This window comes from Ascaphus truei, chromosome 3 (assembly GCF_040206685.1).
Source record: "Ascaphus truei isolate aAscTru1 chromosome 3, aAscTru1.hap1, whole genome shotgun sequence".
Lineage (NCBI taxonomy): Eukaryota > Metazoa > Chordata > Amphibia > Anura > Ascaphidae > Ascaphus > Ascaphus truei.
In genome coordinates, this window is record NC_134485.1 from 234,093,076 (window position 1) to 234,112,100 (window position 19,025).

Genomic DNA, 19,025 nt, shown 5'->3' on the forward strand with positions numbered 1-19,025 from the left:
GTCCCCGCCCGGATACCTGCAGCCTGAGTCGGATTTCGCGTACAGTTTCGAGCAAGCTTGCATGTACCTAAGCGATTTCCAGCCTCATCAGCTGACTACAGATATAGTAGTCCCGCTGAAACCTGTCAATGACGTGTATGATCAAGAATACGGGACTGGCAGTGGCTCGGCGCCAGCTGATTGGGAAAGTATATGGTGAGTAATGTTGCCGTATTTTATTCTGTTTTTTTTATTTTGAAAATATCAATATCAGTGCGATTCAAAAGTCAAGCGATTCTCCTGTAAGCAATATCATTGGCTGAGCGGCTTCTACAGTAGATACTGCACAATTGGTGAAAAGCTAGGCGCATGCGCATTGGAAACTTCTTGAAACGCATATGCGTGTCATCACATCGATGGTAGGCGCATGCGCATGCGAGCAGGGGACTGACCATTACAGTAAAACATTTACTTTTGTTTTCCTCAGAAAAGAAAACTTTGTCATCTCATGCGGAAAACGGCAAATGGAGGGATTTCGATGGATAATATCGCTTTGTGTAACAATGCCTGCACATTGCTGAATCGGATTTAAAATAACACGTACCGGAGTCTACAGTTTAGTGGCCGTTGTTATTGATCAGGATAGAATACCTGAAACAGTATGCTGATGTTTTCAGACTGTATACAATACCTTTTTACTGTATATATACTGTATAATAAATCAGAGAAAATAAAAAGTATGCCTTTATTCTACATGTATTCCAGTACAATTCAAAACATCAACAGGTGTATGGTTTACTGCTAGTGAAAACATTTATGTACAGAAAGTCAAAGTCAAAACATTTACAGTCAGTCAGTATGGTTAACAGTCACACGCTGTTTGCGGCCCTCGGGGACTGGAATTGTGCAGGTCCTGTGTGTACAGTAAGTAAAAACATTTCTTTATTAATACAAGTTAAAACACGCAACATCTCCTTTATTAAAGTACAGGAAGTCAAAACATGTACAGTACAGGACAACAGTATGATATTATTTACAAAAATCTTTATTCATAAAATATTCAAAACGCAACATCTCCTTTACAGTAAGTTAAAACATTTACAGTAGGATGGTGTACAGAACAGTCAGTCAGACCTGCACAACTCCAGTCCTCGAGGGCCGCAAACAGGCCCGGTTTTCAGGATAACCTTGAAAACCGGGCCTGTTTGCGGCCCTTGGGGACTGGAATTGTGCAGGTCCTGTGTGTACAGTAAGTAAAAACATTTCTTTATTAATACAAGTTAAAACACGCAACAGTCAAAACAGTCAAAACATTTACAAAAACATTTACAAAAAATAAACAGTGGAACAGTAAAGCAAATTCGATCCCCACTAGATTGTCCTTCCAGGGCCGATGCCTTGTGTGGCGCAACATGCCGTTAATGGAGTCTCGAACGGTTTTCATGAAAGGATCTGTCATTGAAAAATAGCGCCGCAATTCCTCCACAATAGTCCCTCTTAAATTTTCAGGAAGCGCCCTTTTTTCGCGATTTCCTTCGTAGTTCACACTGTAGGCCCACTCGCAGTACACCAAGTAGGACACGTGGTGCTTAAAAATTAACATGGCATACTTGTGGGGTAAAACAGCACTCATCACCCTATACTTCTCCCTGAGTGCTGGTTGCAGCTCGCGCAGGATTATGTCGGGCACCGTATCGATGCAAGCGTATGTAGGTTGGGTTCTGGGAGCGGGTGTTCTTCTGTGAGCGGGTGTGCTTGTGGCGGCGGGTGAGGGTAGGTTGTCTGGGAGGAAGCTTTCCTCCTGTCGGTCGCCGTGTTGTCTCCGGGTGTGGTCTTGATGGGGTTGTCATGTTATCCTCCTCCTCAACGGCATACATGTACACAAATTCTTCTGGTGGAGGGGGTGCGCTTGGTGTTGGAAGGTGGTCGAAGGTCCCATTCATCACATCCATGCCACCCTCCTGCTCTGGCATCTGGGATACAGGGACATGAACACCAAGCAAATTATGTATCCCCGCTATGTCAGTCTCTTTTTTCTGCATCCGTCGATCCATCTTCTCCATCCGTTGATCAATCTTCTCCATCCGTTGATCCATCTTCTGCATCTGTTGATCCATATTTAGCATGGTCTCCAGAAGCAGATCTATCTTTATCAGCACAGTAGAGTTCCCGGGGATATCCAAACTTAACCCATTCAGCATGCGGTCTAAAGAGCTGGTTCTTGTGCATGGCGTGCTGTGGACATCTGGGTGGATGGGTGCTATGGAGGATGAGAGGGGGGTTCCATGGAAAGAAGCGGCAGTGTCGCCGAAGAAGGATGGAGGAGGTGACCTGTGGATTTCCGGGAGAGGAGAAGTGGCAGCGTCGTCGAAGAGGGATGGAGAAAGCAACCTGTGGATTTCCGGGCGAGAAGCGGCAGAGTCGTCTAAGCGTAATGGAGAAAGTGACCCATGGATTTCAGGGGCACAAGTGGCAGTGTCGTCGAAGATCAGTGGCGAAGATGGCCTGTGGGTTTCCGGGAGAGCGGCGGCAGCGTCGTGGACGAGTAGTGGAGAAGATGGGCTGTAGATTTCCGGGAGAGCGGCGGCAGAGTCGTCGAAGCATAAACGAGGAAGTGGCCTGCGGGTTCGATGGGTTGGCTGCCATTTGTTTTGTGTTGTGTGTACATCTCCGAATTTCTTCTTGACATAATAAGGCTTACGTGTTTTAAAACCCTTAGCCTTTGGGGTCAGCAGGTTTTCTTTATTAGCCTTAGCCTGTCGCTTTGGCCTTGGCTTGGAAATGGCTGCCACCGCCGCCGCCTTTCGCTTTTTCTGCATGACAGGCACGGCAGAGGCGAGTGGCTTCCTGCGTCTGTAGAATCGGGGTTGATCCATGGAAGCAGATGGCACAATGCAGTATCTGGACAAGGGCAAGTTCAGATAAAGATCATCGAGTGGTGGGCTATGCAAAGTGTGTAACCTTTTATGCATGGCGACGAGGTACAGGTGTTAAAAGTGGGCGTACTCTAATGTGAGTCATTAACGTATAAATACATCATCCATTTTGTGGATTCACTGCACATTGAATACACATCGACTAAACATCGAATATACATTCTTGTGTTTGTATTTCTTTCTACTCGCAGCTATGCCTGTTTAAAAGATTTCAAAGGATCTCAGCATGAGAATTAAGGAGATGTACACGAGCGGACACCGAATTGCAGATATCCAATGCTGGTTAGCTGCTTCTGGCCTCGTTGTGCCATCAACCACCGTGTGCTATCATGCACACGGAAAAAACAGACAACATACGAGGACACCAACGTAACTAACACGTAAGTATATTTATATAACTATATAATACAATAATATATAATATATTGCTGCATAGTAATAGAACTATATATTGTGCAGATCTCTCTAATTTTATAGTTATTTCGGTATATTTATATAACTACAGTATATATATGTTGTTTATATTGCTGCATATTAATAGAACAATATATTGTGTAGATCTCTCTAATTTTATAGTTATTTCGGTATATTTATATAACTACAGTATATATATTGTTTATATTGCTGCATATTAATAGAACAATATATTGTGTAGACCTACCTCATTGTATACTATTTTTACTGCAAATGATGTGCTGTGCTTGTGACCTACTGCACTGTAACTTACCGGATTGTGGTTCCAAACTACTGTATTTAACAGTAGTCACAGTATACAGTAGTTCCAGTATAGACTAGTTTGATAGTACTACACAGCACACAATGCTTTTTGTTTTCTTGTCTTTTCAGAAAAAAAGGATGGACTGGGGGAGAGGCGGTATCGTGTAAAGTCTGTGAACTGTTTGCACAGTTAAGTGTACAGTATCTAAACTGCAGTCATGATGTACACCAAACCTCTCCTCTCTCAATGAACTACTGTACTGTACACAGAATGAGGAAGAAGCTAAAGACGTGAAAAATTATATTACTATATATATATATATATATATATATATATATATATATATATATATATATATTATATATTATTAATTAATATTATTATCAATGTGCATTATTCATGATTATCCACCGGTCCTCAATTTCCATCTGACAGAAGAACTTAATAAAGACTGCATTCTGTATTATTCATGATTATTTTTATATTTGTTTTTTTGTTCCTGATAAAATAAAATAAATATTTATTTACATTCATGATAATCATAATCATTGACAACAACCACCCCCCCCACCTTCACCAAAGAAAAAGAAAGAATGACAAAAAGTGGTAATTTACTGCATCAACAACATGAATCAGATAATGGTTTTTTAACTCTCAATTCTCACAGTGCTGTGCAAATCAGATTTACATATCAAATTCTACAAGGGATTTTCAAAAGCGTTACCGTAAACAAAGCCTCAAAGGGTTGCGGGGGGGGGGGGGGTGTGTGTCATGCGCAGTAATCATAAACTAGCTCCCATCCCAAAGAGGATTACACGCAGTTGCAGCAGAGAGGTGATGCTCGGCTAGGGACGGATAAAAAACACAATGGCAAGCTTCAGAAACTGAATGACTCGGTAGAAGTGTATGTCGATAACCGTTTCAAAACCTTGAGCGAGCCTTGTGTGTGTGCGTGGGGAGGGGGGTACAGCAGCATGAAGGATTAGCTGTACTGCAGCTCAAAGAAATGACATAATTTCTAAAGGCAGGTCATCATAATAATTTGATCCCTACACCCCCAAATACAGTACATAAAAAGCACACATATCAACCATGTGTAGTCAAACGCACAGAGTCGCAGTCAAAAGCTACAGCACTGATTGAATATCGTAATAAGTTGGTCTAGGCAGGCTTGTGGAGAAAATAAAAATAAAAAATGAGGAGAATTTTTTTTTTTTGGTCATTCACTTACTCTTGAACTTTGCAAGCAAGCAGTGGTGAATTTACAGGCGCATGCGCAGTAATCATCAACTATCAAGCAGGAATGTGATTGAAACCAGAAAGACACACATTCAAAGGAATGGTGTGGGAGAGGTGTACTGCACTGTAGATAAGATAAGAAGTTAAAATACTGCAGTGCAGTAAATTATCCTGTGTGTGCGGGGGCGAGCGAGGGGAGAGCGCTGTATATGCCGAAATGTGATACTGTTGCAGCACATGCCTATGCGTTTTAACAATTTTCAAATGAGACATACAGCACTGCAAATGCATGTATAAATATGCAAATTTACAATTACTGCGCGCGCACACGCAGACTGTGTACTGACGTAGGTTGAACTGCTAAAGTATTAGACTTCCAAGACAACAGCTCGCGAACGCCCCCCTGAGTTTTTAGACGGTATTGCAGTATTGCAGACAGCGATAATAAAATGCTAATATTACGAGCGCTAAAATACCGCAATACACTCCGGACAAAAAAAACCGCATCTGCCCACGGTTATCAAAGTTGCGCCGAATTGGCCGCATTAGTATAAAGGCAGCCGCAACTGTACATGCAACATACTGTAATAGCCAAGACTACTGACATTGACATACAAATCTTACCAACCTGTTCATCTGTGATTTTCTTTCATGACAAAGTATTTTATCCTTTAAACCTGGCATTCACCAGAATCCTGAAACTTGCAAAGCAGTACAAGAACCTTTCAAAATAATTGGTCAAAATAGGTTTTGTATATATTAAAAAAAAATGCTTTATGATAGGAAAAAAGACTAATATGGATTTGATAGAACATAGGTTTCTAGTAACCATATTGGTCCTGCAGGATTGCAGATTCATTGAAGAAGATTGTGATATTTGCAGTAGAATACATGAGAATATCTAGTTGTAATCATACATAAGATTTGTAGGCCTCTCAAGACTTTGTGGCATGTATTCGTTATATTTTGAAGACATTTTTTTCACGTTGGTGTAGTTTATAGCCCCATTAATTTGATCGACGCTGAACTCGTCTCCAGAACTTGGAAAAGGCTTCACAGCATACTGAAGAAAGGCTTTATGTTTACACCAGAAGAGGGGCCTCAACAGTTTAATTAAATAAAGTGATAAATCTATTTCTACCTAATTCATTAAATTAACACATCCAAAACTAATATTTAATCTAGTTAATACCCAGCAAGCATTGGTGCAGATAGTTAGAAGCCAGGCCTCCTTTTGGACTATTACATTGTGTGTGATTGGTGAATGAAACATCTAACACATAAAGCAGTCGAATTTGACACATCTCATTACAGTCTGTGGTTCATGTACTGTAACTTCTCCCTAACTCCTTCTGCCACTTCCCAAAATACAAACTGATGCAAATAGGGCAAAAGCTGCTTGATACACTGACGGACAGAGAGACAAGATGAAAATAATGCTATTTGTGTCAGTTTTGCACCACAATTGCCTCATTACAGCACATAGGGCCTTATTCAGAGAAGGTTCATAAAAAAAATCGCCAGGGAATTTAAAGTGACTGTTTTTTGGGCGTTGCTATCACGGTATTCAGAAAGGCTTGATTACCAGTGATAGCAAAATGCCCAAAACTGGCAAGGTGCTGCCAGCGAGAGCATCGAGTCTCTGAAAAGGCCTGAACCAGCGATTCATTTCTGCTGCAGAGAGAGTGGCTCTGAGAGAGCCGCCTCTCCCAGCTGAAATGTCGCCCGAAAAATATTTATTTAAATATATATTTATTTAATAGTGTAGTGGTGCAGGGGGTCTCCGGAGCTGAACCATGTTTGTTTTATGTCCGGGGACCCCCTGCTTCCTGAGATACAGGCCCCATTATGGGGTGCTGGTATCTCCTATGCAAGGAAATGTTCCGGTCACGTGACGCGGGACATTTCAATGCAGAGGGATACCGGCACCCCATAATGGGGTCTGTATCTCGGGAAGCAGGGGGTCCCCGGACATAAAACCAACGTGGTTCAGCTCCGAAGACCACCTGCACCTCTACACTATTAAAGAAATGTATATTAATAAATATTGTAATAAACATTAATACACGCCCCCCCCCCCCTCCGCCCAAACCCATACAGTACAGCAATGGGCAAAATAACTATTATCCAGATATGGATAATAGATTATTTGCCATTATTAATCACTGCATTAGCATACAAAAATAAAGTAAATAAATACAGTTATACTTACCACAACAGCAGGTCCCTCTGTCCTCCGTAGCAAGAAAGCATATATACATAATAAAGACTTTCTAATGGCCCCTAAACCCTTAATCGCCTTAGCGGTTACTAACCGCTATTGCCATTAAGGGGTTAACCCATCCTGACCCGATACCAACCCGGGAGGCCTAAGCACCAACCCTGACTGACTATACCCACCCTGTACCCATTGAGTGGTATAGTGGTACATCATACCCATATAATAATAATATGGGCATGATAAGCCTCTATAGCACTCAATGGGCACCCTAATGACAATAAATTAATACAAAAGACACACAGTAATAAAACGTAACTAAACTCCAAAAAAACACACTTCACTAAATAAAAACAGTAGCCAGCTAATCCAATCAATAGAAGCAATTAAAACATCAACAATGAATTAATTCAACCATTACCCAATCAAACCAATTAATCCCTAAACCAACTCAAAATGACTAGTAACACTAACCAATGTAAACAATGAATTAATCCAACATTAATGAATGTAACCATTAAAAGACAAATAAATAAATTAAAACAATCTCTGAAGTATCCATAAAACACATGAGCTAACATAATATAACATTAAGTACAAGCGAACACCAATCGCAAAGCTTTTATTACATTAACCATAAACAAACAATCACAACCACATCATTAACTGCAATAACAAGCGAGAAATGCCCCCCAAATATTGGCATAATAATGTATTAATCTCTACCCTAAAGAGGTACAGTTTAATATATTATCAGTCAATGTGCCTCCCCAAAAAATAAAAAAATACATCCAAAAAATAAACCTGTAAAAAGAGACATTTACAAACATTGAATATCTTACTTACCATTAGAAGCGGTGGCCCTCCGACTCCCGGGGTAACAGGAAGCTCACGTACCTTGAAGGCCTCCAACAGCATCCGATGCCATCTGCCATGAAGATCCAGCAAAGGTACCCAAATCTTCTTTTTTCTTTCTTTGCTCAGTCTTCTATCTTCATCTGTAACCATTTCTTATTCTTCTTTATCTTCTTTCTTCATCTGTCAATCCAAAAAACTCCATGTTAAATCCCAGCCGATGCTGTCTCGTCGGCTTCTTGGGCTCAAATGAGGCGTCATGGCCTTAAATATGGCTTGTGACGTCACATTTACCCTCAAAATGGTTAACAGCCACCTGATTTGCTGTTAAAACTATGTTCCGACTTAAAAAATTTTTTTTTTGCCGTGACGTCACTTAAAAGGAATGATGCCAGCCAATCAGAATGGCTGTGCTTCATTTACCTTTAACATGACGTCGGTAAATCCAAGATGGCCGCTGTGTCACAAGGTATTTCAGCCAATCAGATCGTGGGAACCAATTCCACACGCTGATTGGCTGAAATACCTTGTGACACAGCGGCCATCTTGGATTTACCGACGTCATGTTAAAGGTAAATGAAGCACAGCCATTCTGATTGGCTGGCATCATTCCCTTTAAGTGACGTCACGGCAAAAAAACAATTTAAGTCGGAACATGGTTTTAACAGGCAATCAGGTGGCTGTTAACCATTTTGAGGGTAAATGTGACATCACAAGCCATATTTAAGGCTGTGACGCCTCATTTGAGCCCAAGAAGCTGACGAGACGGCATCGGCTGGGATTTAACATGGGTTTTTTTGGATTGACAGATGAAGAAAGAAGATAAAGAAGAACAAGAAATGGTTACAGATGAAGATAGAAGACGGTGAGTAAAGAAAGAAAAAAGAAGATTGCGGTACCTGAGCAGGATCTTCATGGCGGATGGCATCAGATGCTGTTGGAAGCCTTCAAGGTACGTGAGCTTCCTGTTACCCCGGGAGTCGGAGGGCCACCGCTTCTAATGATAAGTAAGATATTCAATGTTTGTAAATGTCTCTTTTTACAGGTCTATTTTTTGGATGTGTTTTTTTATTTTTGGGGGGAGGCACATTGACTGGTAATATATTAATCTGTGCCTCTTTAGGGTACAGATTAATACATTATTATGCCAATATTTGGGGGGCATTTCTCGCTTGTTATTGCAGTTAATGATGTGGATGTGATTGTTTGTTTATGGTTAATGTAATAAAAGCTTTGCGATTGGTGTTCGCTTGTACTTAATGTTATTTTATGTTAGCTCATGTGTTTTATGGATACTTCAGAGATTGTTTTAATTTATTTATTTGTCTTTTAATGGTTACATTCATTAATGTTGGATTAATTCATTGTTTACATTGGTTAGTGTTACTAGTCATTTTGAGTTGGTTTAGGGATTAATTGGTTTGATTGGGTAATGGTTGAATTAATTCATGGTTGATGTTGTAATTGCTTCTATTGATTGGATTAGCTGGCTACTGTTTTTATTTAGTGAAGTGTGTTTTTTTGGAGTTTAGTTACGTTTTATTACTGTGTGTCTTGTGTATTAATTTATTGTCATTAGGGTGCCCATTGAGTGCTATAGAGGCTTATCATGCCCATATTATTATTATATGGGTATGATGTACCACTATACTACCCAACGGGTATAGGGTGGGTATAGTCAGTCTGGGGTTGGTGCTTAGGCCTGATGGGTGGGTAAAGGGGGTATTAGCCCTAAGGATGGGTGTTTAGACCTTGCGGGTGGGTAGCGGTTGGGTTAACCCCTTTATTACCTTAGCAGTATTAACCGCTAAGGTAATGAAGGGGTTAACTCCACCCGCAACCCCCCGCAATGCCTAAACAGCCACTAAGGGCCAAATTCCCCCTTCACCCACCCCCGCTAGCCACAGTATTGTATTGTTTTGTATGTTTCTTACAGTAAGCCTGGCACGGGTGTTTAACCCCTTCATTGCCTTAGCTGTTAGCCGCTAAGGTAATGAAGTTGCTGTACATGAATGTTTCCTGCCTCGGATGCATGCCGGGGGGGTCCGGAGCTGCTATTAATGGCTATCAACTCCGGAGACCCCCGGCATTAATACGAGGCAGGAAAGGGGCCTGATTTTTCCATTTCCCGATATATCGCAGCTCATCAACCCATCTCCCCACCAATTGACCAACTATTTTGTGGTGAATTGGATTTGGGGAGAAAATCATTTTTTAGGGCTGCGATGGGCTGCGATAGGCCGCGAAACCAGACTCGCGGGTCTCTGAATCGCGCGAGTTTATCAACCATCTGAAAATGGTCGATAAGGGGCTGATCGATACAGGCCGTTATCGAGCACTTATCGAGGCTATCTGAATACGAGTAGCCATTTTAGTCGATAAGTGCTCGATAAGGGCCTTATCGAGGCTTTCTGAATAAGGCCCATAGTCCCTCTGAACTTTTGTAAAATGCACATGCTCTTTGATATATTATACAAACATTTTTTTAAATTTATTGTACAGCAGGTCAATATAAATGTAACACCCCTATCTTCCCCCTAAGGGAGATCTGTAGGTTACTATGATGTTATGGTGCTGTGGTGCTCAGCTGCTGGCTCTCAGGAGGACTGAGTCTCCGCAATGGTATGAGGAGTATGACAACAGGACAGGTTTTCAGGATGGTGCAGCACCTCCATCCTGAAGAGCTCTGCCAGGGGCAGGGTTTCTCCTTGTAGGAACCTCTGTAGTGAGTCAGTAAGAAGCTGGGAACAGTAAAACCAGATTTTATTGTTGGACCAGCTCATGCATTCCTTCAGCCTCTCATGCAAGAGAGGTACTATTCTTCAGATATTCACAGAACACATCCCTCCCATCATGCATGCTTCTTCCCTGAACTAGCCCCAGAGGCTTGAGGCCACTGAGGTTAGTCCTTTACCTCCCAACCTCCCTGATGGGGCAGGGTAGAATCAGAACCTACTCCCTAAGGAGCAGGCTGCACTGGGTGAACCTCTAAATTTAGAAGGGAGCCATCTCTTATACCAGGGGAGGGTTTAGTAACCCTGCCCCAAAACTGGGCAGGTTTAGATGACTGTTAGGCATCACATCATATTAAACGTGACCAATTTAACACCCTCCCAGGCATGACACTCCCAACTGCCATTAGGCCTGCACCTGGATATGGCAACAAATTAACCAGAGGCTTACGGAACTCACATTTGGGCCCATGTGAGAGGGATTTAACCCTAGCACTACTAGCACTTTCTAGGACTGACAGTACTAGGGCAGGGAAATTTAGTAGCCAGAGGCTGCATGGCCACATAAAAAACAGACAAATCCTATGCCTTTCCTGCCTTTTATCTTGCCAAAAAGCTGTTTTACATTTTTTCCACTTAATAACGATTTCATTTTAAGTTTTCTTTTTGTGTGTGCTTAATTCAGAAGCAAAGGTCCAATGAACACAAAAGAAAACAATACGTTAGTGTTCTAGTACCACACCGTACTTTAAAAGATTTGGCAAGTTTGGATTAAGTTTGTAACATGGACCCCTATCAGCTTATGCCTGCTGCATTACACTGATTTTTAGCACAGCCTGGATGAAAGAAGTGCATAGCCAGTAAACCTGCTCACAGACAGCTATTTCGAAGTTATGGCGGGTAAAAAAGTGCTAAAAACCCTCCACCGTATAGCATACAGCAAATAAAAATATCACTTGTGAGAACATTCACTTCTCAGACAGTTGTTCTGCAACCCTGCTTTTCACTTTTCAACATTATCTCCTAGAATACAGTGCTTCCATTACAGCTTGGGTGATTAAGTTTGTAGATGTGCTGTGCTAAAAATTGAATTCATACTATGATTCAGCTATTTGTGTACAGTACCTATGTAAAACTGTCTCACTGGCTTTGAAATTCAAGTATGCCCATGAGGATACGGGTTAATACACTCAATGATTTGCAAGTCCTAATAGGATTTGTTAAATAGAATTATTTTTTGATAACCTTTCCTTGGATTGGGGTTTTCAAGTCATTATCACATTAGCATTGGAGGTCATACCTGCAGAAGGACATAAACGAAATGGAGATTGTTCAAAAACACTAACATTTGTAGCATAATTAAGAATGTACCTATATAAAAAATGAACAGGAAAGACTAAGGCTAATTTATTAAGCAGTACTATGTTATAGGACACTTTAAAGTGCGAGTAGACACCTAACAGCCCATTCAAGTAAATGGGCCATGAAAAGGGAAGTGTATACTAAGCAGTGCTACTCCATAAGACACCTGCTGGCCCTCTTATTTGAATTGGCGATGTATACTAAGCAGCTGCACTATTTAGTAATAAGGCCCTAAATGATCTGAAAATGTACACAGTATATGTTAGAAAAAAGAAGTTGTGGGGTATGATAGAAACTTCAAAAGCATCATGGGGATCGAAAAATGTATATATTGTACAGTAGGAAAATATTATAAAGAGAAAGGGAAACTGTATAACATTTATATGGAACATGCATTGAAAGCAGCAATTAACCATATTGTCACGATATATCCATGCAACAGTTCTATTACTGTTTGAGACACCAGGGAGAGCAAAATGCTCAATTGCCTAGTGAGATGCCTGCAAGTATTTCCCTTTAAAAGTAGAAACTCTGTTCTCCAGAGTGCTCATGTGTCATTGTTACCATCTTCCTCTTCAGAGGGTGTGGGGGAACCGTTTGGGAGCTGAGTTGAGATGGGCAAAATTCTTTCGTGGATTTCAATCTGCCCCGGATTGGCCTGTTCATTTGGCCCCGGGGATTTCCGCAGATCAGTTCAAAAAAGGACGATCAGTAATGGCGGCATAAATATCCCCATTAATTTAAGCTCCAGGGGATACCCTGTTTCCCAAGATACTCTCTTCAGTTTCAATGTCCCAGTCACATGGGCCAATAGGAAGCCATGAACAGGACATTTAAACTGGAGAGAGAGATAAACTGCAGCACCTACGATGGGTGTGCATTTCTGGAAGCAGGGTTTCCCCGGAGCTGAAATTAACTGAGATATTTATGCCGCCTCTGATCGTCCTTTTTGGTACCCCTGTGGGTATGTCAGGATAAAGATGACTCTCCACATCCTCAGGGGCCAAAGCAGATAATTCCAATAAATTATACCAGCACCCCCTACAGAGATGTGTATCTCGGGAAGCAGGGTATCCCTGGAACTGAAAATAACGGGGTTCAGCTCTGAAGACACCCTGCTTCAAACCTATTTTTTTAATGGATTTTGGAATCAGTCTGGATTATTAACAATCCACTGATTTTTATAAGGCCAAATCTGTGGGCGGTTTTTGGTGAGGGGACAGATTTGGCCTTAAATAGCTGGTGAATTAAGGGAAATTACGGGAAACGGATTTGGACTGTTTCGGCTACAGTATCGCTAAAGCTGAGTTGCTGAGAGACCTGATGGCTGAAAGAGGCCTGGCAGCTCAAGAGCTCTCATTACTGATTGGAGTCTCTTCTGCAATCAGATCCTGGCTATGAGCTGAGTTCAGAGCAGGTTTCTATTTTCAGAGTGTTAATGTCCCAGGCAGTGAGACAGCAACTGTTGAGCAGCGTTACAATAGTAACTCTGATCCTGGTTCCTTCTCAACAGAGGGTCTATATCTTGATCAGTGAGTAAGCATATTTCTCCTTACTGAAATTTTGTTCAAGAAATCCAAACTGTAGGTATGGAGACCTCACATGTACATGGTAGCTTCTCTTGATATAAGTACACCTGAGTGCCACAATACCTAGTCTCTACCACCTTTACCCTATCCTATGTTTTTCATAAAACAGTTATTTCACTATAATAGTCAGCCGCACAGATTAAGATGCATGCTTTTTAAGTACTGTCCTGTCCAGCATAAGAGGGTTAACCTGTGGGTTTGTGTGTTCTGTGTTTTACAAGTTATCAAACCTTTAAGCCAGATCTTATGGGGTATCGAAAGGACAGTATAGTATTTGTTATTTCAGGCTAATATGAATTAAAATAATTTATGTTGTGTGCAGCCCCTAGCACTGTCATTTATAAGTATGTACACCATGAACATAGTTTGTAATCATAGAGTAGAAAGTAAAAGAGCACCAGCAGCAGAAAATGTATTTCTCACTTAAGCTTGCACAGGGGTCTATTTCACTTGATATGTACTGCTGGCAGGTTATCTCTGGAATATTACAGTGTGGGTACAATGCATCTAATAATTACTGGGAGAGAGTTATTGAATAATTTTAACTCTCTTAAATTTGAACATAAAATAATTGCTTTCCACCAAAAACCCAGGATGTAAGCTGTCAATGGCCAGGGGAAAGTGACAGATGACTATAAGAGGCCATGATTCAGTGCACAGATGAAAGGGGTTGTTGGGTATAAAATGTTATGTCTAAACTCACATTTTAGATTCATCGGGTAAACACTGCATGTGTGTGAATCTTATATTTTCTTTCTATAATCCCCTGGTGGAGAAACTGCAGTACTACAATATATTTGAAGTTCCTGTTCACAATATCACAATAGCTCAATTAGTAAAGTATATTGTAGGTCTTTCTGTTTATACAAAGTTTGCAAAATGAGTTAATGTGTGGGTTTTTTAATGAATGCGACCAAATTATTGCAAACTTTTTGTATAAACCCCCACACTGCGCATCTTTATTTTTATATTTTATAAAGGGTCAATTCTTCTGAATTTTGTCTTTTTTTAAGCACTGTAGCAATTTTTTTTATATGAAATCTAAATTGTAATAATGACTGTATTTGAGCTCTAATTGAACTTAAAGTATGTACCATTGTAGAGGCAGGGGGTCAGTATCGCACTCACATCCGGGAGAATAAATAAATGAAAAAACATACATATATAGTGCAAAAAGTTTTTTAAAAAAGTGATAGGATTAAATTATATACAGTACAATATCACTCACATTCTCTGTGAGTAATCAAGGCTTTTTGGTTATCAGGAGTGACCGCCTCAGATATTGGTATCAGCAGTGATGTCCGTCAGCATAGAGTCGTGCAGAGAGACAGGGGGAGGAGAATCCCATAAGTGGAAAATGGAGGATACAGAAAATAATGCAAAAAAGCTTTATAACAGGGAAAATAAATTAAAAAAGTTTACACTCACAAACACATATTGGATTCAGGCATTCGGACCACTCAGGGTCAGTCAATGGCAAAAAGCGACACTTCCTTCTTCTCTGGTATTCCACCCATGGCGTCTGTCCTCAGAGAAGTTTTTTAGGAAGAAGGAACTCAATCCTTTGCAGAATGTCGCCAAAGTTCACCAAAGCTTGGTAGTCTTTCTGTGGTTTGTGCTGTCCACCTTACGCATTTCGCTTGAAATCAGAGCTTCCTCAGGGGTATGTACCATTGAAAGGACTCCTTATTTTCAGACATCCTGTCTTTAGTCAATTGGGATTTTGTTTAATTTGAGCATTTCCCTGGGGACCCCTGATCGTAAGAGCTGAACCGTCAATCAATCTGGGTGGTGACAACATAAATGGCTGTTGTGTGAGGATTTTTGGAGGGTAAAATGCTTATGTTAAAGCCCTGCAGAGAGGTGTCAGAAAAAACTGACCAGCCAGAGATAGGCAAATGGATCAAAATTCCTCCTGCGCATTATTTTAGACAAAATTTGATTTGGGGACAAATATAAGAATGCAAAGGTGTTTGTAAATCTTCAAGCAATATGTATGAGAGAGATAGAGAGAGATTAACTAACTAATAAACAGTATTGTGCCAGCAGTCACAAAAGTGTTAAGCCAAAAATGGTGCAAATATGGTGCAAAAGATGGCAAATATGGGTTCGATTCCTGCATGGTATGCTAAAATTATTAGTGGTGGGGGGAGGTGTGTGTGTCCGTTAGCAATAAAGCTTTGAATGTTATAAAAAAAATGAAAAAAAACCTTGGAGATGTACGCCGCGCACGTGGACGCAGCCTGATGAAGGAGGGAGAGAGGAGACAGCTGCAGATTCCGTTTAAGTCCTCACGTGGTGGCCATTTTGCGCTCCTGGTTATAACGCGGCCTCATTATGTGGACCCCAGCACCGCATTTGAATGGGGTTCAGAAAAAAAATATATATATATATATATATGGACTTCTGTGCTTTGTGTTTTAATACACTTACTGAATTTACCTGCCTGAGTGCGTCTCCTTTTTGCCAGTTTCTGGTAATGTATGTTTTTGTTATCTTTATGGGATATGCACCAGCCCATTCAGGATACTATATTGGAGTGCCTGTGAAATCTTTTTCAACTATATATATATAAATAATCAATATGTCCTGATGATGTCCTTACTCCTAGCACCACTTATTATCCTTACTTTTTGAAATATTACAAAGCCTCTGAATTATCAGGTTGCGGTGAAGTTCTGAATTATTGTTGATATCAGTAATTATGTATTTCTATACTGTACAGGAAAGACGGGATTTGTATTTCAACCTGTATATTCCAATTCAAAATGGATTAGGGTTTTAATGTGAAGAGTATCTCTGTTATGATCCGCGCTGCGGGCATACCCGCTGCCAGCGCCTCATTACCTCTCTTACATGCCACCCAGGCTCCCCTGTGGCGTACCTTGCTCCTTTCGGCTCCCTCTCCCGCTGCCCCCACACTTCCGGGTCGCGCGCGTCACCCCTAGGGGTGCAAACGGACCCAGGCTGCCATTTTCTGGCACTGGGTGCCTGACTCCGCCCCCGACGATGCGGCGCACACTCCACGTGCTTCCCTGTCTCTTCCCCATCAGGTCCGCCCCCCAGTCCCTTCTCTCCCATCAGGCTCTTCTCCGGGCCGCTCCTCCACTCCTGCCCTTGCTGTAACAGGCCCCAGCTACCCAGACACCTTTCCCCTATCAGGTCCTCCCCCGGGCCGCTCCTCCGTTCCTCCCCTTGCTCCCATAGGCCCCACCTTCCCAAACACTTCCCTCCTATCAGGTCCTTCCTCTGACCACTCCTCCATTCCTCCCCTTCCTCTGATAGGTCCCAACCCCCTATTTAGTCTCCCTTCCCATTACCTCCTTGCTCGGCATAGATTCTGTACCTTGGTGCTGTCTGCTGTTGCATGGCCCCTTTTGTCTTTCAGTCCCTGTTCCTGTCCCTGGATATTCTGCTGACCTCCCTGGATATTGACCTTTGGCTTTGGACCTTGTTTATGCTGTTCTCTGGTACCCTTGGACTTGGCGTTGGACCCTTTACCTTGCAGACTTCTATATCCCTTGGACACGTCTTACGGACAATTTACTTCGCTGCTCTCTCCACTCCACGACCCAGGCTTACGGACATTCAACTACGCTGCTCTCTCCACTCCACGACCCAGGCTTACGGACATTCAACTACGCTGCTCTCTCCATTCCATGACCATTGGCTTACGGACTATACCTACCACCGCTGGAGTTGGCAAGTACGGTACTCTTTCTATTGTTGTTACCCGGACCATCTACGCTACTTCCACACTCCGGCCGTGCCCCCGTTTACTGTTAGGTGTGTGGTATTATCCCTTTCCATCTCAGTCCTGGGGTATCATCTGGCTTGTGGGCAGGCCAAGCGTTACAATCTCTTTTTTTATACGCAGAGATTTTTTACATTTAATTATTAAATTGATCCATATTCTTTACTATAAAAACCAAGCAGATGGATTGGGCAACGGAAAAGCACTTTCCTCCTGCTGGTATTTGCTCAAATGCCATTCTGCAAGTTCTTTTTTTTTTCATTTTTGCTTTTAGAACCATGAACAAATTCCGTGACTGCAAAAGAAAGGTGGCTTATGCAACTTCACTGTGCCAGCAGCTGCGAAGTCCGTTTTATGCTGCCATTTCCAATAAGTATAAAAAAACATTCAGAGCGCACAAATGAAAACTTGTGACAGTGAGAAAACTTACTGCTAGCCACAGGGGATATGAAGACCAAAGAATGTTGAAAAGTCTGTGCTATTAATGATCAGCTATGCTGGGTATTACATGTCACAGAGATGATTTTTTAAAAGAACCACAGTTGGCATTTTTCATTTTTGGAGCATAAATTAAGAAATGACATGTTTTATTCCTTTTGAAAAGCATATTCACTTATTAGTTGTAAAACTCTCACTTACCAAAACCAAGGCAACATAACTTTTCTTCCAGTGGCAGAACAGAAAGATATGAAAATAAGGTGAAAAAAAAACAAAAAAACTTACTCTGTGGGTGACTAACAGCATTACAATTGGTAATTTGTAGACCCCCTTAGTTTCTCTATAATATATATATACACACGTGTGTGTGTGTGTGTGTGTGTGTGTGTGTGTGTGTGTGTATATATATATATATATATATATATATATATATACATACATACACATATATATATATATATATATATATATATATATATATATATATATATATATATATATATATATATATATATATATACCCCATTATAACACCATCCATTACAACGCGAATCTGCTTATAACGATAGCGATGCAAGCGTGGCTCACAATTTTTGTAAGCTGAAATGTGTTTTGTGGATTTCTTCTGAATATGTGATTCTGATGAATTTTGCACATCAGTTAAAAGGTGCTATTATAAGTCAATCGCCAACTGTCAGCATTTTTTCCCCTCAAATTGCAAGTTGTTATATGAAAAAAAATGAAAGAAATGTCGGAAACTTCAAACACCACTATCTATCTATCTATCTATCTATCTATCTATCTATCTATCTATCTATCTATCTATCTATCTATCTATCTATCTATCTATATCTCAGTCCAGCAATGCACACCATCAAAAAATCCCCAATGGTGGGTGCTAGTCCCATATAGCGTCAATATTCCAACTTCACCAGATCATACCTGGCAAAAAGAGACAGCACAGTTGAAGTAAGACAAAGTAGTATGTATTAAAACATAGGCACCGCAACCAACCAACGTTTCGTTCCTCAGGATGGGACCTTCTTCCAGGTAATACGCATTCCCTTGAGAAAGTCAGCTGAAGCTGACGAAACGCCGTTGGGTGACATCATCACGCACGCGTGACCACGCTGCCACGAGGTGCTGTGTTGTGTACTGAGGGACTCTTTGCTTGTGCTGCTGTAATTAGCTGTTAAAGAGCTATT

At 41.2% G+C, this 19,025-nt stretch overlaps 1 long non-coding RNA gene across 1 annotated transcript in view; it reads left to right on the plus strand.

Moving 5' to 3' along the window:
- The first annotated feature begins 13,495 nt into the window (after nt 1–13,495).
- The window catches only part of LOC142491027 (uncharacterized), a 192,780-nt gene continuing 187,250 nt past the window's right edge, over nt 13,496–19,025 (plus strand). Inside the window, exon 1 of the long non-coding RNA XR_012800229.1 lies at nt 13,496–13,571. This is a non-coding gene — a long non-coding RNA (uncharacterized LOC142491027). The remainder of the gene's footprint in view (nt 13,572–19,025) is intronic.